At 28.7% G+C, this 27,605-nt stretch overlaps 1 long non-coding RNA gene across 3 annotated transcripts in view; it reads left to right on the top strand.

The window, feature by feature from the left end:
* The first annotated feature begins 698 nt into the window (after nt 1–698).
* LOC139425973 (uncharacterized) overlaps nt 699–27,605 on the top strand; it is an 86,080-nt gene continuing 59,173 nt past the window's right edge. The window contains exon 1 of one of the 3 annotated variants that reach the window (XR_015435663.1): nt 699–1,243. This is a non-coding gene — a long non-coding RNA (uncharacterized LOC139425973). The remainder of the gene's footprint in view (nt 1,244–27,605) is intronic. The other 2 variants (XR_015435662.1, XR_011637179.2) reach the window with 2 other exon arrangements.

The following is a 27,605-nucleotide window of genomic DNA, read 5'->3' as shown; positions in this document are numbered from 1 at the left end:
CAAATTATTAGTTAAGAATTTTTTCATTGCATAATCCTAATTTATCGTCTCTAAAAACATCTCTATCGTCATGGCTTACTCTAGGTGTGTCTGAACTCAATTTTCTATACTTTTAAATTTTAAATTAGTTATGAAGGTAAAAAAGAATTTGCAATGAAAAGTTTCTTCCTTGGTATGGCGTCCTCTTAAATATTATAGAAAAAGTTTAATACAAGCAACAGGAGAAACTGTGATCATATTTTCGATTCCGGAATTTTCTAAAGCTATAACAACTTTTTAATTCATGCCAGACTAAAAATAATACAGTATACACTATCATGAAAAGGCGTTGTTTACAGAAAATGTTGACAAACATTGGAATTGAACTACAGCCACGCACATTCAAATTTCGTATTATTCGGCTGCAAACCTATCATTTTCAATTTAACAGTGTTAAGTTATAAATAATTTAAAGTTATAATTCATAAATATTTTATCTGAGGAATTGTAACTTGAAATAATTTTCCCAAACACAAGCAATACAAACAAAATTTTATGCAATAGCCGGGAGAGAATAGAATTAAATTTTTAATTCCAAAATTTTCTAACAGTAAACGAACTTTTTAATGTAAATTAGGAAAAGAAAAACAATATCTCATCTAATTTTGCAAAATAAATATAATCCCTCATGTAAAAATAATTTTTCTTGTCTGTTGTAAAAATAAAATTGCATACAATACAATTAAATTTTCAATTCTAGATTTATCTTATACTATAAGATCTTTTTAATTCAAGTTATAATACCGCATACATTACCATAAAAATGAGTTATTGTTGGAAAATGTTGAAAGTCACGGATTTACGGAACAAACTGCTTCCTAATTTCGAAAAAAAGAATAAATTCTTTAATAATTGAGTGATGCCACGAATATAATGATAAAAAAAATTGTGCGCTTCCGGTCTCAACGGGGCAGAAAATGAAGGCATCTCCATTCGAGAAAAAGCGTGAAAATTCAATTAAAACTCCGCGGCAATTACAAGCTGCTCTTACAAGTAGTCATTGCATTTTGTCGACATAATCTTTCAGACATGGCAAAAACAGAATCGCTCTCTTATGTAGAGGCAGGTGTGTGTGTGTTGGTGATGTTTATTGCCTAGTCGTGATAATGATTCTGATGAAGACTTTGAAGAATTGGGATTTCACCTGTTCCAGTGTCTCCAACAGTGCATCATCATCTTTTCGGAGTTTCTATTCAAGTTTCGGGTGAGCTTTTTACAAAAACTATTCTTTCCTTTATGTGTTAATGATGCATTTATATTCTTTTAACCTCTGTGTTTTGAAATAAGAAACCGTGATTTTAAATATGTTTAATAATTCAGAATAATGGAGTAAAAATGGCGAATGAAGTAAAAATGGAATGACGAATACAACGAGGCATGAAAACGACCTAAAAAAAAAGCTCGAGTCTAATTCGATTCAAATTATAAATCAATCAAATAGTTATGTTCAACAGAGAAGCTAAAAATATGTATCGTATTTATCTATGAAATTTTTTAGCTACTAAAAATGCAATATTTAAACGTAATTTCAGAAAAAGTATTCACATTTTCATCTCTAACTATTCTTCCTTAACTTTTATCACCAACTATTCTTCCTTTTATGTGCTAAAGATGCATCAATATTCTTTTAACAGTTGTGTTTTGAAATGGGTAACCGTCATTTTAAATATGTATAATAATTCAGAAAAAATGGATTAAACTTTAAGAATGACGAATACAACGTGGCATGAAAACGACTTAAAAATACTCGAATCTAATTCGAAGATTTCAATTCGAATTATAAATTAATCAAATAGTTATGCTCACCAGAGAAGTTAAAAATATGTATCGTATTTATCTATGAAATTTTTTAGCTATTAAAAATGCAATATTTAAACGTAACTTTGGAAAAAGTGCTCACATTTTCATCTCTAACTATTTCTTCCTTAACTTTTATCACTAACTATTCTTTCCATAAAGGAAGAGTAAAAAACCTATTCTCTTTTTTAATTTGTTAATGATGCATTAATATTCTTTTATCCGCTGTGTTTTGAAAAAGGAAACCGTGATTTTAAATATGTATAATAATTCAGAAAAAATGGATTAAACCTTAATTAAGAATGAGGTATGAAAACGACCTAAAAAACTTGAGTCTAATTCGATTCGAATTATAAATCAATCAAATAGTTATGTTCATCAGAGGTGTTAAAAATGGTATCGTATTTATCTATGAAATTTTTCAGCTACTAAAAAGGTACTTTTTAAACGTAAGTTTAGAAAAAACACTCTCATTTTTATTTCTGATTCTTCAGAGATTTGTCCCTATGCAGTTGTTTAGTTATTAAAAAATGTAATCTTTAAAAGAAAATTTAGCAAAAACACTTACTTTTATTTCTCGAATCTAATTCCAAGATTTCGATTTGAATTATAAATCAATCAAATAATTATGTTGATTAGAGGAGTTAAAAATATGTATCGCATCTATCGATGAAATTTTTTAGCTACTGAAAATGTAATTTTTAAGCATAACTTTTGAATAAATACTCACTTTTTTATCTTTGATTCTTCAAAAATTTACCTATGCAGCTGTTTAGTTACTGAAAAATGTAATCTTTAAAAATAAATTTAGTAAAAACACTTACTTTTATCTGTTATTTTCTAGAGATGTATCTCCAGGAATTAATCTATGTAGTTTTTTAGTATCTAAGAGTAATACTAATTAAAAAAAACACTTTTATTTTTATCTCTCATTCTTCAAATGTAAAGTTTTTTTTTTTAGTGTAAAATTGTCACTTTTTAATACACTAGTTAATATACTAAAAAATTAAATTTGACTGAAAAATAAACATTAAATTAATTAGAAAAAACTCATACTTACCAACACATAAGGTTAAAAAAAAAGATAAAAATTAATATTTAGTAAAATGGTAAATTTTGGATCGATATTCTTCAAAGATAATTTTTTTTTAATCTCTTAGGTTAGCCCTTGCTCACCAAAATTCGCTTAAAAGTCAATACAATAAAAAAAGTCTACACAATGTTAAACTAAATTAAGCGCAAATGTTAGAAAAAGTCATACATAATCTTTCTGCGTCTCTATGCATAATTAAAAGAATATAATTTTAGATTTTAAAGAAAGACTTATCATATGATCTATCATACTTTGAAGATAAATTATCCATCTCTTAAGTCAACCATTGGTAACCAAAATCTAATTCGAAGTCAAAACTAGAAGGAAAATCAATTAAGAGCAAGAGTTTGAAAAATGACACTTTATCTATCAACATGTAGAAAAAAAATGCATTCTTAAAATAGAACTTGATATTTTTTAATTTATAATTCTGATAGAAATAGGTATGTAATATAAAATTCTAAAAAGATATTTTAATGAAATTTGAATTCTTATAGCTATTATCTTTTATAATTCCAAAAAAATATTTTAATTCTAATTCTTTTATCATTTATAACTCTAAAAAGGTATTTTAAAGAAATTCTATTTTTCATTTTTATTATCTTACATAATTCTAAAACGATATTCTTAATATATAATTCTAAAAATTTTGATAAATTATCTATCATTGGTTATCAAAATCCACTTATTCGAAGTCTACTTTAAGTAACTGAGCTTCACGTTACTCACGTTACTAAAGTTCAAATAAGTTAACATTAAATGGTCGAAAAAATCTCTCTACATATAAGAAAATCTTAAATTTCAGAGAAGAATTTATAGTTTGGTCTATCATCCCTCAAATATAAATTATCTGTACCTTAAGCTAGTCATTGGTATCAAAACTTTTAATTAGAAGTCACTATGATAAAAAAATTAAGTACCTCATGAAGGAAGGATGATTTGAAAAACATAATCCTAAAATGGATGTTTAGAAAAAAATAAATTTTTTAATCAATAATTCTGATCAATTATCTATCTTTTTAGCAAGTTATTTGTTATCTCAATTTACTTATTAGAAGTCTACCCTAAAATATTGAACTCCACATAAAGATAATATTAATTAATAACAAGAGTTAAAAATAATTAATAACAAGATTAATAAATACAAGAGAAAAAAACATACTTTACATATAAGGAAAAAAATTTAAATTTAAACTGAACCTTTAGTAAAAACTAATTTCTGATCTCTTTGAATTTTTGACTATCAATCTCTTAAGAAAAGTCTTATTCATAAATTCTTCAAGCGCTTTTATTCATAAATTCGTATCATTGAATTTTATTCAAACTATTCAGCTTCAATCATTGTCTTTATAATTAAAACAGTTTCTCACAGTATTGAAAACTGCTGTTAAGCTACGTAATTCGATTAATTATTATTGAAAAAACTCGTGGCATGAATTATATTTGCATGTAGTCGCTTATTAAAACAAGTGAATTATAAATTATTTTCATAATTAAAGATGAATAAATTTATGATGTACATTATTTCATCATGAATAAAGGAATTGAAAAGATAATTTTTATGGATACAATTGCTTCTTAAAAACAGAAATGTATTTTAAATGTTGTTGTTGTGTTTTGAATGTTTTTTTCATGATAATTTTTTTTCTCTCTCTTTTTTCGTTTTGAGTTCATTCTATTTTTCTTATTTTTATTCTTGTTTTCTCCATTTATTTTTTCTTTCGTACATTCTTTTATTTCTTAGTGATCTTTTAATTTTTATTTACTTTGAAGCTCAATAAATAATGATAGTTACTAAGGTAAGATTTCACATTAATAGTCATTTACAAGATAATTATCAACAAATTCGTTTTTAGATAAAATCTGGAAGAAAATAAAATTTTAAATTGTCTTGAATTCTGTATGTTATTCTCATAAAAAAACCTATTCGCTACTTTTGCAAATTTTTTCCCCATTAAATATACATATATATATATATATATATATATATATATATATATATATATATATATATATATATATATATATATATATATATATATATATATATATATATATATATATATATATATATATATATATATATATATATATATATATATATGATGATGATGACAGAAATTGGTAGTTGTTGACTTCCATCGGTGAATGATGTTGACAATCACATAGTCCCTTTGGAAAGTGTCCGAAATATATTAGTTAACTGCCACTGCCCGATATACCCTACAACAATGTCTTTTTAAGGTTCAATGCCACTGCCCGATATACCCTACACTGGTGTTTTTTAAAGTCAAGTGCCACTACCCGGTACACATTTTACCGAAACTCCAAATACTGATGTTTCTCCTAATCTATCCTCAGTAGACATTAAAATATGGAATAAATACAGTAATATCAATGAATAAATTAATATCAAATCAGATATAATAAATAGTACCGGTATTCACTAAAGCGACTATGTGATTGTTGACATTCAATGGTGAAAGTCGACATTCTCTTGATTTCGGTCATTCTTCGTAACATATACATTTCTTTCACGTTTTATTACATTGTACTAAATTGTATTTTATTACATTGTGCATTACAGTATCGAAATCATCCACACATCCATTTCTAATTTATTCATAAATGTTTGTTTCATACATTTTCATACTGATGTTAAGTACATCATACACACATTCATTTCAAAATTATGAACGTATGCATTATCACAGGAAAGGCTATTGTAAAAAATTTCGAATACATTGAAAACTTTAGTTTTCTTCAAATGACAAAGTTGCAATTTCAAATATTTATGTAAAAAGAGTAATTTTATGTTGCTTTTAATCCTCCTCAGAAATTTAGTTTGATATGCAGACAAAATAAAGCTAGAATTTAAAATGCTTCTGGAAACAAAATATTTTTCTAAATGGATGTTTTTTTTTTTTTTTCCTTTTAAAAAAGTAGTTTTTTTTTCCTGTAAAAGTAGTTGATAATCACGTACCGAATGGCATTTGATATTGTACGAGATTCTCATTTTTCCCCAGAACATCTGCCTCTGATTCGGTACTGCTCGCTAATCCCTGGATCCGCTTACGCAGTTCTTATCAAATCTCTTTTGAATATGAACTTGTAAATTTCATTAGAGACCACTAATCTGCATTTCTTTTGAGAAATAATACAATTTTATAGAAAATTCTAATTTGTGTTTCATAGCAGTAAAAACTGATAAAAATTGTTGAACAAAATTAAACACGTTGCAAATTTACTTAGTACGTAAAAAAAGAAGAATTATTTCATATATGTTTCCATATACTATTTCACTCCCGTTATGCGTTTTCACTGCATCTTTCATTTATTTTTCATTCATTTCATTTATTATACATTTATGCGTTTTGTTTCATTTATTTTCATAAATTTTTGTTAACTAAATTTAATGCGTTTGCTTCACTAAATAGTAAGCCTTTTATGTTATATTTCATTCATTTTTATATGATTCTGTCAGTTATTTCACTTCTTCTCCATTTTTACGCGTTATTTCATACAAAACGTTGCGTTTTTCATGAAATACTATGAGTTGCATAAACAGCATTACAGACTGATTTTATGATTTAACAATGATTAATACTATTAAACAATTTTACAGTAAGTTCGTTTTTTCATAACTGAAAGAAAAAAAAAGATAAAGTTGAACATGCACAAAACAAATTTCGAATAAATGAAAATCATCATCAAGTTTCAAATATTTTTTTAATAGTTTATGTGAATATTTAAAGATTTTTATTGTTTGAACCTGGTGTTCTGAAAACTTTTAATTGCTTAAATTTTAATAAAAAAAATGTATAATTTTTTTTTTCATAATATTTTTTTACGTCTGAATATAATATTTTAATTTTCATAATTGTTTCAGCTTTGCATTTCAACTTTTGTGTTGAACTTACTGTTTTAATTTAAAATATAAAAATTGTTTTTATTTTATTTGTTTTTAAAGCAAAATTACAGGTTGAAACATTCTACAATTAGTCACAATAAAAATTTGAAAAAATATCGGCAGTACGAAAATAAAAATCTTTTAATTAAGTTTAACTTTTTTAATTATTATTATTATTTATAGCTTTAACTTCTTAAACTTTATTTACTGTATATTCTCTAAGTTCAGGTCTTCTATTTTTTAATACTAAAAATCTGTAGATAAATTAATGCGTTTTTTTTCCCCTCTAAGTTCAGGTACTCTAATTTTTAATACTAAAAATCTGTAAAGTAGATAATTTAATATTTTTTTTCCATCTAAGTTCAAGTACTATTTTTTTTTAATGCTAAAATTCTGTAGATAATTTAATGTGTTTTAAAGCATTTCACATTAAATTCCCCATAAACAACTGAGAAAAAAATAAAGTGGGGAAAAAAAAGTAGAATTTAGAACAAAATGAATTTTCAAATAAATAAAGCCAACATGACGCCACTTTTTTCCTTTCCTTAGAATAAATACAATCAAATGATGTGAAAGTGTTTCATTTTCGAGTAAACATCACACAATAACCACTCACATTTACATAATAACGTGTTAATGTGTTTCCAATTTTGATTTTAATATCGGCGATAAAATCAACTTTTGCAAATGTTCAACAATGGAATGAAACTCGGTTGTCATTAGATATTTTCATAAGCAAACATTAGCCCGATTGTTGAATTTTAATATCAATATCGGGTACCAGGAGTAGATGCCACCCAAAAAAAGAAAACGATATCAAAATTAATTATAGAAAGTGCGAATAAGCGTATAAACATTTCCTTTATGTTGCTTTACAGACGATTTTAAAATTAATTCGCCATCATTAGGTAAAAAGCGTGACCGTGTTATATTTCGATGAAAATGGCTTTTTCTGTCAATCGATATATCTTTTCAAAACTTAATCAGAATCATCAATTGTGTGAATAGGCTCGCATTTTGTCTCGCGTGCAACGACTCGGGAGGAGATTATCAAATAAATATTTAACGTGTATAGACGATCAGCCATTATTTGCATAGCGAATAACGCACTGTAACGAAAGCCTACATTATACTACCTGGCACGGCATCGCGTTCATAAAAAATAAATAAAAAGAACGAAAAAAATCTTTTGAACGACCAAAAAACACACGAGTCGCGTGTAAACACATAGGAAAAAGAAAACTTATTAGAACATATGTTTTTGTGATCATCACAGTTATGCTTTAACCGTTCATTTATAGAATTGCAAACATAAATCGTTGAATATTTAAATACGGGGGAAGTCTTTAATTTCGATTTCAATTTTGGGTTTTGTCTGGTTCTAAAATGTTTATAAGTGATAGTCTCCGTATATTGAATTGGAAAATGCATTGTTTTTGTTATGGAGTGCTCTATTTGCGTTTCTAGGGCAACTAGAGACAATAGGAGAGATTCTTTTTTTTTTTTTCCTGCAATCTTTAAAACACGCTGAAAGATTATGATATAAATTCCTAATTTTTAAAATCTTTCCTCAAATTATATGTTTTTGTCGTTTGTTTGGAAAATTATGTCTGACAAAACAAATCGATTGACTAATTTTTTTGCTGCCTTGATAAACAAAGTATGAAGGAAATTTGTCAGATTTGGCCTAGACCGTTTATCTTTAAGAAGAAATAGAAGTATGACATTGAACTTATCATTTTTGGATTTTATCATTTTTGTTACTTTGAGAAGGAAAAAAATGTATAATGGTTACTTTTGGATGATTCTCATAATAATTCTATAAGGGCTATACTATATATTCAATCTCATAATAATTCTATAATGGCTGTATTATAAATTCAATCTCACAATGATTCTATAAGTGCTATACTATAAATTCATTGTCATAATAATTCTATAATGGCTTTCCTTAAATTCAATCTCATAATAATTCTATAATTGCTATACTATAAATTAAATCTCATAATAATTCTATATTGTTAATACTATAAATTCAATCTTATAATAATTTTGTGATGGCTATACTATAAATTCAATCTCATAATAATTCTAAAATAGCTATACTGTAAATTCAATCTCATAATAATTCTATAATTGCTAAATAGAATCTATATTTTATATAAATTCTATATTTTATAGAATTATATAATTCATATAATTCTATAAATTCAATACCATGACTTAATATACTCGATGTTCCGCACTGAGCACTCTTAATGTGTACTTTTAGAATGAATGTTTAGAATGAAGTAAAAGAAAGAGAACATAATTTATGATCACAAATTAATATTTTTACTACGATACCAACATATAGGATATAGTCACCAGTCGTAATCGTAAGTGAATCTCGAATCGATATAATCGTAAGTGAATCTCGATTGAGAGGCCGGGACTGAAAACACTAAAATCTGTTTGATTGCCGGAGGAAATAAGGAAGAGTTGAAATAGTAAAAACACGTTATTCATAATTAAACTAAAAATTTTTTTTTCCATCACCGTCATCTCGAGTAATAATTTATTAGAAATTGATAGCGTATGTGCTTCTTTCCTCGCTTATTTATTTTGTATCCCTAATATCCATACTGTTTTTACTTCATTTTCGACCAATATCCTAAAATATACTCGAATTAAAGTCCCGGAATGGCGTTCCGGCACTAGAAAAGTACCGTACCGAAGCGTCGTACCGGTTCGTTCTGACTTCACTGCCCCACTAGCCATTATTACTTTGCGATAGAAATATAAAATATGAAGGTTAACTCGTCAAGTACGACTTTTGCCAATGTTGCTTTGAGAGTAAAAAACTAAAGCATAAGGACTAAATTACGGAATTAGGTTTTTGTCATTGTTGCTTTGAGAAAAAAAGGAAAATATTAATTCTTGTTCAGGCAATTCGGATTTTGTCATGATTGCTTTAGAGAAAGGAAAATGAAATATAAATTCTAAATTATGGAATTTGGCTTTTGTCCTTATTGTTTTGAGAAAAAAGAATTAAGCATGAAGGTTAGCGCTTCCAATATAACTTGAAACCATTGTTGATTTGAGGGGAAAAAGAGTATAAGTGCTAAATTATGGAATTTGACTTTTGCCATTGTTGCCTTGAGAAAGAAAGACAAAATATAAATTCTAAATTATGGAATTTGAGTTTTTGCCCTAATTGCTTTGAGAAAAAAGAATTAAACATGAAGGTTAGCTTATCGAATATCACAAAAATAAAAATAAAGCGTAAGTGCCAAATTATGGAATTTGACTTTTGCGCCATTGTTACATTGAGAAAGAAAAATGAAATATAAATTCTTGCTTGAAGAACATGGCTTTTGCCATAACTGCTTTGGGAAAAACTAATTAAATATGAACTCTAAATTATGGAATTATTGCCTTGAGAAGAAAAATAAAAAGTATAAATGCTAAGTTATGGAATGTGGTTTTTTCCATTGCTTCTTTGAGAAAGAAAAAATGCAAAGCTTAAATTATGAAATTTAGCTTTTGCCGTTAATGCATGAGAAAAAGAATAAATATAAAAGCCCATTAGTTAAATTTGACTTTTTCCATTGTGGCTTTGAGAAGAAAATAAAGTATAAAGGCTACCTTACGGAATTTGGATTTTGCTATGTACTCAGGGCATTCAAGCCAGCTAACTTCTGAATTTTTATCACCATTACATAAATACGTCACAAAGATTTGTAAAATATTTGGAAAATATAACCTACATTACTTATTTTCTCAATCTTTCATTGAGAATAGAAGTGCTAAATGCTATGCTAAACTTTTAAATATTTGATGAAGAAAAACTCAAAAGAAAATTTAAGAATTTGATCCAAACCAGACTAATCCAGCAAATTTAAAAATGATCTTGGAAAGTTAAATGACTGTTTTATAAATTCAGCTTTAGGATATTTAGAAAAAATAAAATAGGAATGAAAAAAAACGCAATTTTTAAAATAAAGAATCAAATAATAAAAATTTATTAATTTTCAGCAGGTTTCATCGTTTAATTGTTAGCTTATCAACACACGAAATAAGTTTATTTCATCATTTAAATGCCAATATATTATTCATGGAAGAGATCCCTTTTTCAAATAGATGTCCCTTTTTCATTGTTATAATTTATCATTCATTTTAAATACTTCAACTCAACTCAACTCTCTCAACTTAACTCTCTTTTTTATAATTTATCATGGTAAGTACGAGATTCCTATTATCCAAACAATTCGTATTTCATCGTTATCATTTAGCCTGATAAGCAAGACATTCGTATTTCCCAAACAATTCGTATTTTATTGTTATCATTTTTCCTAATAAGTAACACATTCCTATTTACGAGCAATTCGTATTTCACCGTTATCCTGAAAAATAAGACATTTGTACTTCACAAACAATTCTTTCTCTGTTTTCATTTATCCTTATAAGTAACACTTTCCTATTTCTCAAACAATTAGTATTTCATTGTTATCATTTATCCTGATAAATAAGACATTCGTATTTCCCAAACAGTTTGTATTTCATTTTTATTCCTTATCCTGATAAGCAAGACATTCATACTTCCCAAACATTTCGTATTCCATTGTTATCCTTTATCCTGATAAGTAAGACATTCCTATTTCCCAAACAATTTCTACATCAAATTAACTAAAATCTATTGGTTTTGAAATAGCTTATTTGGCATATTTTAAGCCTAATTCCTAAATGAATAAAACTATAAGAATATATAAAAATGCGCTATCTCTTTTTTCACAAAAGCGATTTCTTCATTATTACAAAAAGGGCGCCAGGCACGCAAGAAGTTAAGGCAGTGCTTTTGCATGCACATTGAACTATTTTTTTTATATTTACTCTCAAAATACCACACAAAACTCTTGGAAAACACAATAAACATCATTAAAATATATGTATATATTACCATTAAAATATTTTCACTGCAGATAATTTAATTAATCCGTATGTGGTGTATATAAATGTTTACTATTTGCACATTATTCTTTTAAAATTTGGTATTTTTCGATGCTTATTCTGTTTTCAAAATTATTCAAAAAACGAAATAGAAGAAAATCAGTCAAGCATAAAGAATGTTGGCCTCTCCCTCTTCGCTAAATATTAAGTTGATAGGAAAAGTTCTCCAAGATTGAACTAATCTCAATAATAAACTGGAAGTTAAAATATTTGATTGCACTTGACTTACGTAAGAGCATTTTAAGGACACAAAGAAAAGCAACCATAGTTCAAACAGAGGCTTCTTTTTTTCTGCGTGCATTGAAGGTTACGCCATGCTAATCAAATAAGTTTACGTTTTTAAGTGAAGAAGGATTAATAAAGTTGAAAATGTGTAGAATTTTGGGCGCAGTTTCGAGTGAGGAATGCTAAGCAGCTGAAAAGCGGTCACATTAATCAAATATGGATATAGTTAAGATTCAATAACTTCTATCTTAATGATGGTTTCTCGTTGTAGAAACTACTACATGGCTACTTAGAATAAGTATTTTTTTATTAGTTCATGATTTTCGGAGAGTGTTTTTAATTTTTTTATTCTGTAACTGTCGTTGAACAGTCGACCCAATTTTTGAGTTTACTACTAACGTTTAACTCCGTAGACTTGTAATTTAGAACCCAATCCAGAAGACAAGGAAACTCCTGGATCAAGTATTAGGACACATTTGAATTCGTGGAGGAATTGTTTTGTTGTGGATGGAACTGACCCGCACTTGCGTTACCTGAAGAAGAAAACTTCACATTGTTAGCATGATGGCAAGGGGACTCTAATCCATGATTCGTCTACCACAGAGGATATTTTACGTGCAAGCCGGACGCTTTCCAATTAGGTGAGCTGGGTTCGAATCCCAGCGATGACTGGTTGATTCGAATTCCGCACCCGGTTTATGGACGGTAATTCCGCACCCGGACTGACGTAAAATATCCTCAGGGTTATAGCTCCCTTACTGTTAGGCTAACCTGATTTCGTGGTTTTCCTCTCCATGTAACGCAAATGCGGGTTTGTTCCATGAAAAAGTCCTCCACGAAGGCATATTTATCCCAATACTTGATCCAGGAGTTTCCTTATCGTCGGGCTACCAGAGCAAGGGTGCCCTCCTCTCTGCAGAGGATCAAAATTGCGATGCCATGTCTGCGGTTCATATTCATGGATGCTTCCCAGACCGTCGTCAATAGCCCATTGTGCAGCTCTAGTGCGACATAAATAAAGTACCTATCTTTTATTTATTTATATAGATTCCTCAAAAAGCTTGGAATGATTAAATATTAATTGTATCAAATCGGTTAAATGTATTTTGCTATAAATAACTTAAATATACTGGTAGTGTATAGCTAACTTTATTTTCTATAGATATTATTTCGTTAATGAATGACACCTTTACACTAAATGCTCCCGCCCTTTTTTTTAATTTCAATTATCAATTATATTTATCGCCTATCAATTTTGCCAATAGATTCTTAAATAAACCTACATGATATATCTTGATATAACCCTATTTTCTAAACATGTATGAGTAAAAACTTAGCCATTCTTAGATATTAATTAGATATTAGAGATTTAGCATCGAATTAAATTACTGCAATATTATCCCACGCAATCAGAATATATTTTTTTACCATCCTCATTTATTTGAACCACTTAATAAATCAATTTCGAGAATTCAACTATCAGCCGTAGCATGCTCAACACTGTTGCCAGTTAAATTCAATTTCTCCGTGCTTTATTATCTTTTGATGAAAACGATGCAAAATTACACTTATTTCCGAAATCGTTTGCTTGATATCAAGGTATTCTTTATTGTTACTATTCGGCGCAAAGTCAATTTTTTTTGTTCCACTAAAGTGGTGTCTTATTGTTCTTTATTTACAGCACTATCAGAATACACTTATTTGAAAAATCGTTTGTTGGATAGTAAAGTGTTATCTAAAATATTATTCGTTGCTATCATAATTCTATTTTAAACTTCATCAATCAAGTCTGAAAGTTGAAATATTTGTTATAAAGTATCAATCGCGTTGTCAGTTTCGATGTGCAAGTTCAATATTCCCGTCCCACCACACTGATATCTTATTGTCCTTCAATCAAGACATTACGAGATTACTCCTATTTTAGAAATCGTTTGCTTGATATCAAGAACATTATCTCGAACAAAATATGTACATAAATAACTGTGTAACAAGAATGGAATCTTTTTAAAAAACCAACTCACGTTGTAAAACTTTTTGATTCTCTCACACAATTATGACGCGATTGTGTACTCAAGTCTCAAGGGGCATAGACTAACAAGACTGTCGCATGACTTCATTTCTTTTCATAATTTCTCAATTCTCTCTCTTTAACTCCTTGTGGATCACTAATGACAAAGCGGACCACTCGTCGTCGCGCTAACATCATTAATCCATTGATAAATGATGCCGGCTAACTCAACTGAAACATTTGATGTCGCAGACTTGAAAAAGTAACAATCGAAAACACCATTAGGAAACTTCGAAGATTATTTCTTTTCTTGAGCATTAACACACAATAACTGAGTTTTTTTCGAGTTATTAACGAACACAATGTAAAAAATTTACGTACTTGATCAGCCAGGCACGTTGTATGTTTCCCTTGCAATTCGTACAACTTCCTAATCAAGAAAAAATTGCTAATTATTTAAAGTTGATTGACAAGATTAAATTGACAAGGTATTTATTAGTGGCGGACTTTCGGGTTCGTCTTGCTTTTAATCACTTATTTTCAGTAATGCAATTTTAAATCATTTCACAGCTTTAGCAACTTTTAGTATTACACCAGAATTGGACCTAATGTAATTAAAGAAATTTTATAATGATTTCTAAAGTAGCTCGATTAAATGATGAATATATAATGATAGCGATGCAATCACTGTTTATAGCATAAATTTAATCGTAATAGTCATAATTGATATCTGATAATTATACTTACCAATAATAATCTTGATTTATGAGTGCAAGCAATAATGCGTATTTGATTCCAAATCACTATGATTCCTAATGATTTTTAAAGTCACATGATAGAATAATAGTTACAAACCATTTCAATCATATACAAGTATAATTGAAATCGTAATTATAAATAAATATAATTGATGGCATGATTACTTAAAATAATCATAATTTATGATTGCAAGAAATAATGATTACTTGATTCAAAATAACCATAGTCAAATAGTTTCTAATAGTAAAATAATTATGATTACTTCATTACAAGTAATCAGTATAAGATGTGAATACAATTTAATCTTTGTGAAACATAAATTATACATTTAATGCTATTCTATTAACATTCATATAGTAGAGTATAACATAAAGTGAAGTTTAATACTGAAACAGATTTAGAAACAGAAATATTAATATTTTATAAACAAAATTTAACAGTATTGCTTGTCAAAAAAATTGGGATATAGTACTTTTAATACCACTGAAACGAAGATAAAAAACTAACAAACAGTACGGGTTCAATGTTTTTTTCAATAATACTGAATTAATTTTTAATTTTTTTTTCTCGCTTCCTGTAATAATGTTCTTTAAAGTGCTAATATTTAAATCACAAAATATCAAATTCTATGGTGAAGTTAGTTTTTATTGAAACTTGTTATTGTAGAACAATAACAATTGTAACTTGTTATTGTAAAATAACAAGTTATAATAATAATACAATAATAATAATAATAATACAATAAGAATGTAATTTGTATTGTGCGTAAATGTCTTACAATTAACTGCAATCAAAATTTTTTGTAATCATGGTTACTTTATTAAACTTGTACTTGATAGTTGTGTACTGAACTTGTACTTGAATGCTTGTATTCTGGTAGCCATCAGCCCAATACTGCAGCGAATGCTATCACAGCGCAAAGAAAATTTAAATGAAAAGAATAATTAGAAATTTTTTTTTTGAAAACTCTGCTTGCTTGGTTTAAAATTATTGAATAAAACATACAAATTCCGTGATCATAACTCTTTAACACTTTATGATTTCAAATTTTTTTATACACATGTTGTATTTAGCTTAATTTTATAATAATATTCTGCCTTTATTAGAGTTGCGAACAAATTTGAATATCTGAAGCTTGTTGCTGCAGATAAATCCTGTTATTTGTCAGCCTACAACTAACTTGTACGTACGAGCAAGTAAATAATATTATTTATTTATTTCTGTCACTATATAAATAAGTTTAATGTTTTTCGCCATCTAGACCACCTAAGATTAATCTGAAAATTATGATTACCTTATATTTAGTTACGTTTATTTCACATCTTTCAATAATTTTTAAGCAAATTTGTATTAAATCACTATTTTTATGTAGTAAGTAGATGTCCTTATTTTTAATAAAAATAAGTAGAATAAGAATTTATCAAGAAATTAATAATTAGTAAAATAATATAAACGAGATAATATTTTGATGGCTTCTTTTGCAGGATTCGTAGTGCTTGTTGATTCATAATATTCTGCATTAATTCAAATAATCAAATCAAAATTGTCAATGACTGTATTCAAAGTATGGGAGAGACAATAGACACATGACAATAGAAATCGGTTTGATCAATTTTGCATATTTTCATGTTTAAAGAATGGAACCCTATTCGACGCTTTAGTACAATAGAATGTGGAAAATTCCTTTAAACTCAGACACATGAAAGGGTGAGAAAAATATTCAAATTCATCAGCAAAAAATATGATCTGAATGGAGCATAAACTCTGTCTACAATTATCAATTAAATATCATTTAATAGTATCACATTAAAGCCGTCAGAATAGAAGGTGCCGTAATTAAGTTTTTCAGAATATAAAACTATTGAAATTTGTTTTGTTGTTTAAAAAGAATTATGCTATTTGTTGATTTCCAAAAGGCTATTCAATCATATTGCATAGGCGTACGTCATTGCATAAATTAATTATATTTTTAAGGCATTGAAAAAAAAATGACACCAGTAAATTTTCTTTAATTGCAATAATTTTTTTTACCAGGCTGAGATAGCCTGGTCGGTAGGGCACTGGCCCATGTCCAAGGGGTCGTGGGCTCGACCCCCGCCGGCCGAAGACTCCCTCCCCGTATAGTAAATGGTGACTGATGCACGTTAAATCTGTCGAGTCTCAAAGTCCTCCATGTTCCCATAACAAATCATACCTCTAGGGTTGAGGATCCAGGAGTTCCTTGTATTCTGGGTTGGTTCAAAATTACAAGGCTACAGAGTTATTAATTAGTAGTCGTAAGCCTAAAATTGGGTCGGTTGTTCAACGACTATTATAAAACAAAATAAAATATTTTTACCATTTGATTCTTTTTATTATAATTTTTAAAGCGACTGATTCTATCAAATAGTATGTTATTTCTTAGATATCTACAAATAAATGGATTAATTTAAGTGTCCAGAAACGTTACTGTTGTTTCTGCAAATATCCTGCACATTAACTATTAAAAATAAATATTTGGTAATGGGCAGGTAGTCTGCAAATCAGGTAAGGTAATTTAAGAAATAAAATTTTTATAGTCTGTGCTGATTTCTTCACTTCTGCGGGTAACATGTTTGAAAAAAGAATTAAAAATTGTAGGAAAAAAATAATCATATTGAATAACTAATAAAAGAAGCGAGAGTAGCATTTATATTTTTGAAGAGAGATGACAAAAAAAAAAGAATTGACTTTTGAGAAGACGTTTAAAAGACAGAAAACGAGGAAAATTGAAGAAGAAAAAAGAAGAAAAAAGAGATGAGGGTGCGTGATTCATGAAGGATGGGAAACCTCTCCCGAAAACACCCTCCCGATTGGCGCAGACGAGAAATGATGAGAACGATTGACGCGGAGGAAGATGATTCGTAGGCGGCCCATTGATAGAACTTGCTCCCCTCTCTGTGGTGGAACTTTCGCCGCTATAGATAGACCGTTTTTCTGCATCGAAAATCTCTGCAATCGTATCATCTCTTTCTATTACAGTATGAGAAATCTCTGCTTTCATATTTTCTTCTACAGTATTGGAAATATCCACATTCATATTTTTTCTTTGTGTTTCTTGTGTTATCTCAGCACCTATATTTTCTCACAATGTTACATTGGAAATTTTGACATTCATATTTTTTCTTTCTGTTACAGTATTGAAAATCTCGATATCCATAGTTTGTATATTCATTTAATCTCTATGTACATTACATTGGAAATCTTTACAATCAAGTTTTCTCTTTCTGTTACAGTATTGAAAATCTCTATATTCATATTTTCTATATTCATTTTATCTCTATGTCCATTATATTGGAAATCTTTACATTTATACTTTCTTTTTCTTTTACAGTATTGAAAATTTCGATATCCATATTTTCTATATTTATTTAATCTTTATATCCATTGCATTGGAAATCTTTACATTCATATTTTTTGTTTTCTGTTACAGTATCGAAAATCTCTATATCCATAATTTGTATATTCATTTAATCTCTATGTACATTACATTGGAAATCTTTACAATCATGTTTTCTCTTTCTGCTACAGTATTGAAAATCTCTATATCCATATTTTCTATATTCATTTAATCTTTATATCCATTACATTGGAAGTCTTTACATTTATACTTTCTCTTTCTTTTACAGTATTGAAAATCTCTGTATCCATAATTTCTATATTCATTTTATCTTTATATCCATTACATTGGAAATCTTTACATTTATACTTTCTCTTTCTGTTACAGTATCGAAAATCTCTATATTCATATTTTCAATATTCATTTAATCTTTATTTCCATTACATTGGAAATCTTCACAATCATGTTTTCTCTTTCTGTTACAATATTGAAAATCTCTATATCCATGTTTTCTATGTTTATTTAATCTTTATATCCATTGCATCGGAAATCTTTACACTCACATTTTCTCTTTCTGTTACAGTATTGAAAATCTCTGTATCCATATTTTCTATATTCATTTTATCTTTATATCCATTACATTGGAACTCTTTACATTTATACTTTCTCTTTCTGTTACAGTATCGAAAATCTCTATATCCATATTTTCTATATTCATTTTATCTCTATGCCCATTACATTGAAAATCTTTACATTCATATTTCCTCTTTCTGTTACAGTGTTGAAAATCTCTATATCCATATTTTCTCCTTGTAATTTCGAATCCCTAGTTCCACATTTTCTCCTAATGTTACATTATTAAATATCTCTGGATTCATATTTTCTCTTAGCGTTGCAGTATTGGAAATCTAAGCATCTATATTTTCTTCCAATCTTATATCATTAGAAATCTTTGCATTCATTTTTTTTCTCCTTTTTATTACAGTATTAGAAATCTCTGGCTTCTATATTTTCTCCACTATTACTTACATTATTGGAAATATCTGATTTCATGCTTTCTCTTTGAGTTGCATAATTGGAAATCTCTCTATTTCTGTTTTCTGCGTGTGTTACAGAATTTCAAATTTCTGTAGGAAAATTTGCTCCCAATGTTATAGCATTGAAACTATCTGCAGTCATGTTTCAAATCATAATCTCGTATCCTAATATAAAGGTAAAATTTCAATATTTAAGTATTAGAAATTTTAGGAATTTTTGCATTAATATTTTCTGCAAATATTTAAGTGTATTTATTGTTTTTTTTTTTTTTTTTTTTTTTTTTTTTTTTTTTTTTTTTTTTTTTAAATACAATGTTGCAACTTCAAAACTCTCTGCATTTATGTTTTACCCCAACGATTAAATATATATTAGAAATCTCTGTATTCATATTTTCGTATATTCGTATCCTATTATAAGAATAGTTTAAGTAACAAAGAATAGTATAAATAATAGTGGTATATAATAATAGTCGTAAAAATCTAATTGCGAAGTACTTTAATAATTTCTTAACAAAATACGCAAAGAATTTCTTTACATAATTTTTTGAAATTTCTCATTAAATACTGAAATATTGTAGTAGAGATATTTTTCATTTAAATAACTAATAGCTTATACTAACAATTGTTTTTTTAAAAATATTACGAGTACAAATCAATAATAATAAATTACGAATTGTTTTTAATTCAGGTTAGAAGAATTAAAAACACTTAAAAAAAAGAAAAAAAAGTTTCATGATTTTTTTTTTCGCGAGGCAGAAAAGGGATGATGTATTCGAAGGAATATAACAAAAGGAGTATCAACTTTAAAAAGAAAGAAAAAAATCGTAACAAAAAGATTGGGGGTTGTAAAAATTCATTAACTTTGTTTTGTTATTTTTATGAGCAGTCATGATGTTGACTCAAAATTCCCAAAGTTAATTTTTTAACTTCTCTGGTTCATACGATATAAATAACATCTTATATTCAACAAGCATCAATTCGTTAATTTTCAAGCGATAACAATTCGTAAACATTTAATAGAAAGCAATTTGATAAATTTGCTAACAGTGAAGAGATGGCAATTCGTTAACATTCAAGAGTGATCAATTTGCTATTAGTCAAGAGTGTACAATTCGTTAACATTCAAGAAACATCAATTTATTAACATTCAGGAAATGTAAATTCGTTATCAATCAAGAAATATAAACTCGTTAACAATCAATATATAGCAAGGCATTGATAATCAAGAGATATCAATTCGTCAACATTCAAGAGTGATGAATTTGTTTACATCCAAGAGATGTCAATCAGTTAATATTCAAGAAATATCTATTCGTTAGCATTCAAGAATTATAAGGTCGTTAACATGTATGAGTGATCAATTTGTTCACATCGAAGAGAGGTCAATCCGTCAATGCTCGGATTATAAATTCGTTAACAATCAAGAAATATCTATTCGTTAACATTCAAGAATTATAAATTCGTTAACATGTATGAGTGATCAATTTGTTCACATCGAAGAGAGGTCAATCCGTCAATGCTCGCATTATAAATTCGTTAACAATCAAGAAATATCTATTCGTTAGCATTCAAGAATTATAAATTCGTTAACATGTATGAGTGATCAATTTGTTCACATCGAAGAGAGGTCAATCCGTCAATGCTCGGATTATAAATTCGTTAACAATCAAGAAATATCTATTCGTTAACATTCAAAAATTATAAATTCGTCAACATTCAAGAAATATAAATTCGTTAACAATCAAGAGATAGGAAATTGCGAATATTTAAGAAATATAAATTTGTTAACAACATAAATATAAATTCGTCAACAATCAAGAGATATAAATTCGTTAACATTCAAGAAATATAAATTCGTCAACATTTAAGAGATATAAATTCGTTAACAATCATGAGATAGCAAGTTGTTGATATTCAAGAAAAATAAATCCGTTAAATATTAAGAGATATTTACACTAAATAAAGGTAAAATCGCTATCATTCAAGAAATATATATTCGTTAAGATTGAACAGTGGTCAATTTCTTAACATTAAGGAGATAACAATTCAGCAGCTCATACAAATACGTTCTAAGAATAGAATTAAAAACATTTCAAAGAAAAAAAAAAGAAAAAAGATTTGGCCAATATTCGCCAGCCCAGAAATATAATTTAGTTAAATATTTTCCAAAGGAGCTCTGCTTTATTGTACTGAAAATCAATTTGTTTTTAAATGACATTGATGAATAATTATTTTCACAAAAATTACTTTAAAACAAATCTTAGTAAAAAACACCTTTTTAGATCTAGAAACTGTTTTTTTAAATTTTTATTTTATTTTTTATTATTATTTTTTTTTTTAAAGCAGCAATGCATTCTGGATTTGTTAATGAAAATTTTCATATAAATAAATTAATAGCATTCTAGAGGAATAAATTTGTTAATATTCTAGAGATCTGCAATTCTAGAGATAGCAATTCGTCAACATTCTAAAGATTCAATAGATAAAACTTTATATTTAAAACTGCAAAAGATATGAATGAAATTCCTTAACCTTCAAGAACTATCAATTCGGTGTAATTCCAATTCGCTAACAATTAAGAGATAACATTTCATGGAGATTTAAGAGATTTCAATTCGTTAAAAGTCAATAGATATAAATTCGTTCACGTTCATAAGATATCATACGTTAATATTCTATATCTATTTAAGATATCATACGCTTATATATGTTCTAAGAATATAATAGAAAACATTCTAAGAGAATGTTATTATTCAATTGAATCGGATGGAAACTAGTCCCAAAATAGTAAATTAGCTTAATAATTTCCAGATTCAAAAATTGATTTATTTTTAAGAGCCATTCAGCAGAAGCCAAATCTTCAACGACTGCCCATATTACATACCTTAAACACCTTTTTGGAAAGAACAGAGAAAAGTTTTTACGAAAGTGATGATCCTTACGCTTTGCTTCTTATGATAGGAAAAATAAAACTATTTTCTCCTTTTAAGTAATTTTCGATTCATATTTCTTTCCCTTTATAGGGTAAACCAACCAGTGAAGGAACACTACCCAGTGAAGGAACATTTCATATTATATTGATTAAAAATAATAATTTGAAAGTTTTTCTTTAGATTGATTGGTAACAATAGCTTACTGCCAAACAATAGGAAGTCATCTAGCAATGTTTTGGATTACCTGGTCAAATAGACTTCTCTGGAAAAATTTTTGAATTTGTTATTATCTCTGCAACAATTTGTTTCCTTGAAAAAATCATAAGGTGAGTGTTTGTATTTACATTTTGAAGTGGAATTAATTGCATGTAACAGTTTTATTTTTCTCACTGTGAAAAAGAAATTTCAAAATATAGTTATTGAAGTTATGTTTTTTTTTTTTTTTTTTTTTTTTTTTTTTTTTTTTTAAGCACCATAGCATAATAAAGTACTGAGATAAGGGGGTGTTTATTCACTGGATCACCAAACTATGAAAAACCAGTGAAGGAACAAGTGCTCCTTTGCTGGGATTTTTTCTAAGTTAATGAAAATAAAAGATAAACTTTAATTTTCTTGTACCTTTAGTGATGTTCCGCATCAAAAGTATGTTAAAAATACGAAAAACAACTTCTAACCAGTGAGGGAATAGGCATGTTGCTTTACTGGGCATAGATTTCCCAGTGAATGAAAAGTATGTTTTAATACGTTGACACTTTAATTTTCAATTCATGATTACAAAAAAAAGTTAACATTTTCCAAGTATTTATATGTTATAATTTCAAGAATAGGGTTGCTTTTAAATAATTGTATGGCTTATAAATTCATAAAGAACATTAAAAAGTTATTTGAACCTCCAAAACTTTAAAACAATATTATGTAAGTTCTCTAAAAGTTTTTTACATGATTTGCAATTAGTACACTGTCATTTAACTAAAATTACGAATTTTGGAACTAATAGGATTTTTTAAAAGGCAAGCGAAGCTTAAGTGTTCCTTCACTGGTTAGTTTACCCTACCTTAGTTTATGTCAGAAAGTAACCGAAATTTAGAATGAAGATAAATTCTATTTGTAGTTGACAAGAAAGGACGGAAACTTGTATTGCCTTCCAGTACAGGTTTTCAGCGTCCAATTAGAAATTTCAATGGTTGATATGTTCCACAGGGAGATAGAATGATTATAAATTTAGCTTTCAGTGGTTAGAATACAAATGTAACTTATATTTTTAAGTTAAGCACGTAACACATTTTGTGCACATTTATAACTGTAACTTGGAAAATGAGCGAAATGTCACTTTGTAAAAAGTTCTTTTTAGCGGGGAAATAAAGCATGCATTCTGTTGTCAGATATACTCATCTATCGTTCAGACACATTCTAAGAATGGAATAGAAAACATTCTAAGCAATCATTACAGTCGGACCTCTATTTAGCGAAGTCGCTAAATCCCGATAAAAAGTTCCTTATATGAAAAATTTGTTAAATAGAAAATTACCATTTGAATTACTTAAACAATACAGAACAGGTTTTAAATTCATAAACACGAGACATAATTAAAATAGCAATTGATACATCTTTATCTTGTAAATTATTATCTACTATCGAATTGTTTCAAATGATTTTAATATTTTATCATACGAAGGTTTGGTGGTTTCTTCATCATTTCTGTCTTCGTCTTCCTCACAATTTATTGCTGTATTGTTTTTATTCTTCACACTGTCCAAAATATCCGATTCAGTTAATGTTTCTGCAGTTGCCAGGTTCAGAATCAGTAAAAAGAAAATCATTAATCAGTACATCATTGCTAATTTCGTTGTCTTCTCTCTTAGCTGTACCCATATTTTTTAAGTTCTTCTAAAGGAATATCATCCTCGTCTTCCGCACTTAACCAATTCTAGGAGCAGACTTTAGCAAAACTGTTACGAATAGTACGTACTGTAACATCATAGTTTCATGCTTTAGAAATTTCTGCTATGCTTTCTCTTAAATAAATTTTTGGCACGGATTCCTGTATAAAATGCAAACAAAAAGGAAAAGGGATTTTACTGCTTTCACTGAAAGTTAAGTGGCTGCGAAAATCAATTCAAGATCATTTACCCCATAAAGTTCGTTAACAAGTTTGAAATGTTCTGAAATATTTAGGGAACTAGGGAAAGTGGATCTCAAAGAAAAGTTCGTTAAATTGAAAATTTACTTCGGTATTTGGAAGTTATTTCACGAAGAAATGGAAGTTCGCTAAATAGAAGTCCAACTGTATTGTTGATCAATTGAATCGGGTGGGAACTAACCCCAGAATAGTAAATTAGTTTCATAATTTCCAGATTCAAAAATTGATTTATTTTTAAGAGCCATCCATCAAAAGCCAAATCTTCAACAGACTGCCATATAACAAACCTTAGACACCTTTTTGGCAAAAACAGGGAAGAGGGGGGAATGTTGCAGGAAAAAAAAGGGGGGGGGCAATAATACATCCTCTATTTGTCATCGCTACTGGAAATTTTCAAAAAAATGCGAGGGGTTGAAAAGAGGGGTTGCTCAATAACATAAAAGCTCGACCAAAAAAGTTGGAGGAAAAAAAAAAAAAGAAACCCTTCTTGAGTGAACAATGTGGCTGATCGTGTTTGCCGGGTCTTTATTAAAGGGAAGATGGGGTGGGTAAATAAATAATGAGTAGTTGAAGGCGCTAGAATGGGCGCTCTCACCTCTTGACATACCGTAATAATACGGCGGCATCGGTCGTGAGTGCCTTCATTTCACTTCACTTTTATATGCTCTTAATTCTTCTTTTTTCATAAGTCAACATACAAAAGGCGTCGTTTTGTAGCTGCTACAACATGCTTCTACTTGTCGACCCTTTCATTAAAACGAGAGCTGCTTACACATACCTCTTTTGTTCCGTAAATATTCTCGTCGCGCAACAACATATTTTCTTTCCTCTTTAAGCAAATGTCGAATTAAAAGGATTCTATGGGAATCGGCACTCAATAGAATACAACAACATTAGGAGTGATGTTTTCCTTATATAAATTTTGAACTAAGGGATTCTATGGGAATCGGCACTCAATGGAATAACGCAAAATCAGAAATGATATTTTTCCTATATAAATTTCAAATAAAAAGATTTTGTCGGAATTGGCATTCAATGGAATAATACAAAATTAAGAATGATATTTTCCATATACATAAATTTTGAACTAAAGGATTCGATGGGAATCGGCACTCAGTGGAATAATACAAAATTAGGAATGATACTCTCCATATATAAATTTTAAATTAAAGGATTCTATGGGAATCGGCACTCAATGGAATAATATAAAATTAGGAATGATATTTTCCATATATAAATTTCTATGAGAATCGGCACTCCCATAGAAATTTATAAAAGGATTCTATGGGAAGAAGGATTCTATGGGAATCGGCACTCAATGGAATAATACAAAATTGAAAATGATATTTTTCTTATATAAATTTTGAATTAAAGGTTTCAATGGGAATCGGCACTCAATGGAATAATACAAAATTAGGAATATTTTCCTAATTTTCCTTATATAAATTTTGAATTAAAGGAATCTATGGGAATTGGCACTCAATGGATTTTAGTGCAAAGTTAGAACTGGTGTTAAATAAATGTCGAATTGAAGGAATCTATCGAAATTAACACTCAATGGATTTCATTAAAATTTGGACTAATGTTATTTATAATGTATCGTATAAATGAATTTGTATTTCCCTCGTTTTTCAAAAATAAATAAAATTTTTTTTAAATGTTTAATAATGATTCAGCTGTGAGGACAAAAATGAAATCTCGGGTGCAGAACAGTACCAAAGTCAATGGTACAACCCATAATGCGTCTACCATTGAGGATATTTCACGTCAGCACTGTGGTCGGTGCAAGCCGGATGCGGAATTCGTGTTGAACAGCAATCGCTGGGATTCGAACCTGGTTCACCTCGTTGGAAGGCTAAGCGCTCTGTCCCCTGATCCACCACGGCTCCGACCGGGATATGAAATTTTTTTTAAATCAGAATGAACATTTTTCATAAAAGCAATATAATATTAATAAATTGATTTATTAAATTTTATTTATTAAGTTGCACAAAGACAATACATGTATAAAAATTCCCAGTTGAAATTTGGAAAAATTAATGAAAGAACAAAAATAATGTTCTATTTCTACTTATTTCCGGTCATTTCCCCCTCTTCCACATGGACAGTTCCATAACTGCGAGCCATATGTTGTTGTTCTAAATCACATATTCTTTATTTCTTTGTTGGAATCTATTGAAAGAACTATTTGAGCGTCTCCTGCATGTTACCGATAATGTATAGAAATCAGTTACTTTGCAGATTATTTAGCTAATGATCTGATTAACTACTCTTAATTTACCATAAAACTGTTTCATTTCTGAAATTATCAGGGTTATCTGTTAACTACATCGATAATCGGCTCATTATCTGTTAAGCACTCGTTAAAGTAATTGTTATTAACATAGTGTTATTTATTTTTCGATATCTAAAAGAATCGAGAAACTACAATCGAACAATCAATACATTAGTTGATAGAATCCATCATCAGTCACCTTAAAATATTTAAAACAGAGAATCAAAAGATTTAAAATGTTATTACAATTAAGAATATTAACATTACGTCATTTATTTATTTTTCAATATACAAAGAATCTAATCAATAAATTAACAAATTAGTTGTCAGAATCACGCAATTTATTGATTACGCACTTTAATAGTCGAATTAGTGAGCAAATTAGCCAGGTAATTTGCATAGTAACGGCTCTCGACCCTCAGCGGTAACATAGATATGCGTCGTAAGCTAATTCAATAACCCGGCTTTTGAAAAACAATCGCATTATTTGGCAGTACATCAAGTTTATTAAATAATCTGGCTTTTAGAAAACAGCTAACAATATTTTACAATGTATCATGCTGAGCCGCGATGGCTCAGGGGATAAAGCGTTTGCCTTCCAATGAGGAGAACCGGAGTTTGATCCCGGCGATGGCTGGTTGATACGAATTCCGCATCCGGCTTGCCCAGACCACAGTGCTGACGTGAAATATCTTAAGTGGTAGACGGATTGGAATCATCTTGTCGTCAGGCTAACCGGGGGAGGTTCTGGTGATCTTCCACTCCACGTAACGCAAATGCATGTTAGTCCCATTTAAAAGTCCTCCACAAAGGCCAATTCTTCTGCAGAGGGGATGGCTCCCCTACTTTGGTAGCCTGACGACCTGCGTGAAGTTGAGCACTTTACGGTAGAACAGTTTAACGAGGACAAATACCACGCACCTTTGGTCCCCAAGCATGTTTATCAAAGTGGTCACCCATCCGCTTACTGATCATAGCCAGTGATGCTTGACTTCGGTGTTCTACTGGGAACCGTGTCTTTAAGATCAGTCCACTGCGGGAC

Source organism: Parasteatoda tepidariorum, chromosome 7 (assembly GCF_982258835.1).
Source record: "Parasteatoda tepidariorum strain Cologne lab strain chromosome 7, Ptep-v5.0, whole genome shotgun sequence".
Taxonomy (NCBI): domain Eukaryota; kingdom Metazoa; phylum Arthropoda; class Arachnida; order Araneae; family Theridiidae; genus Parasteatoda; species Parasteatoda tepidariorum.
The sequence above is the reverse complement of the archived record's forward strand: the minus strand, read 5'-3'. Positions and strand labels throughout refer to the sequence as shown.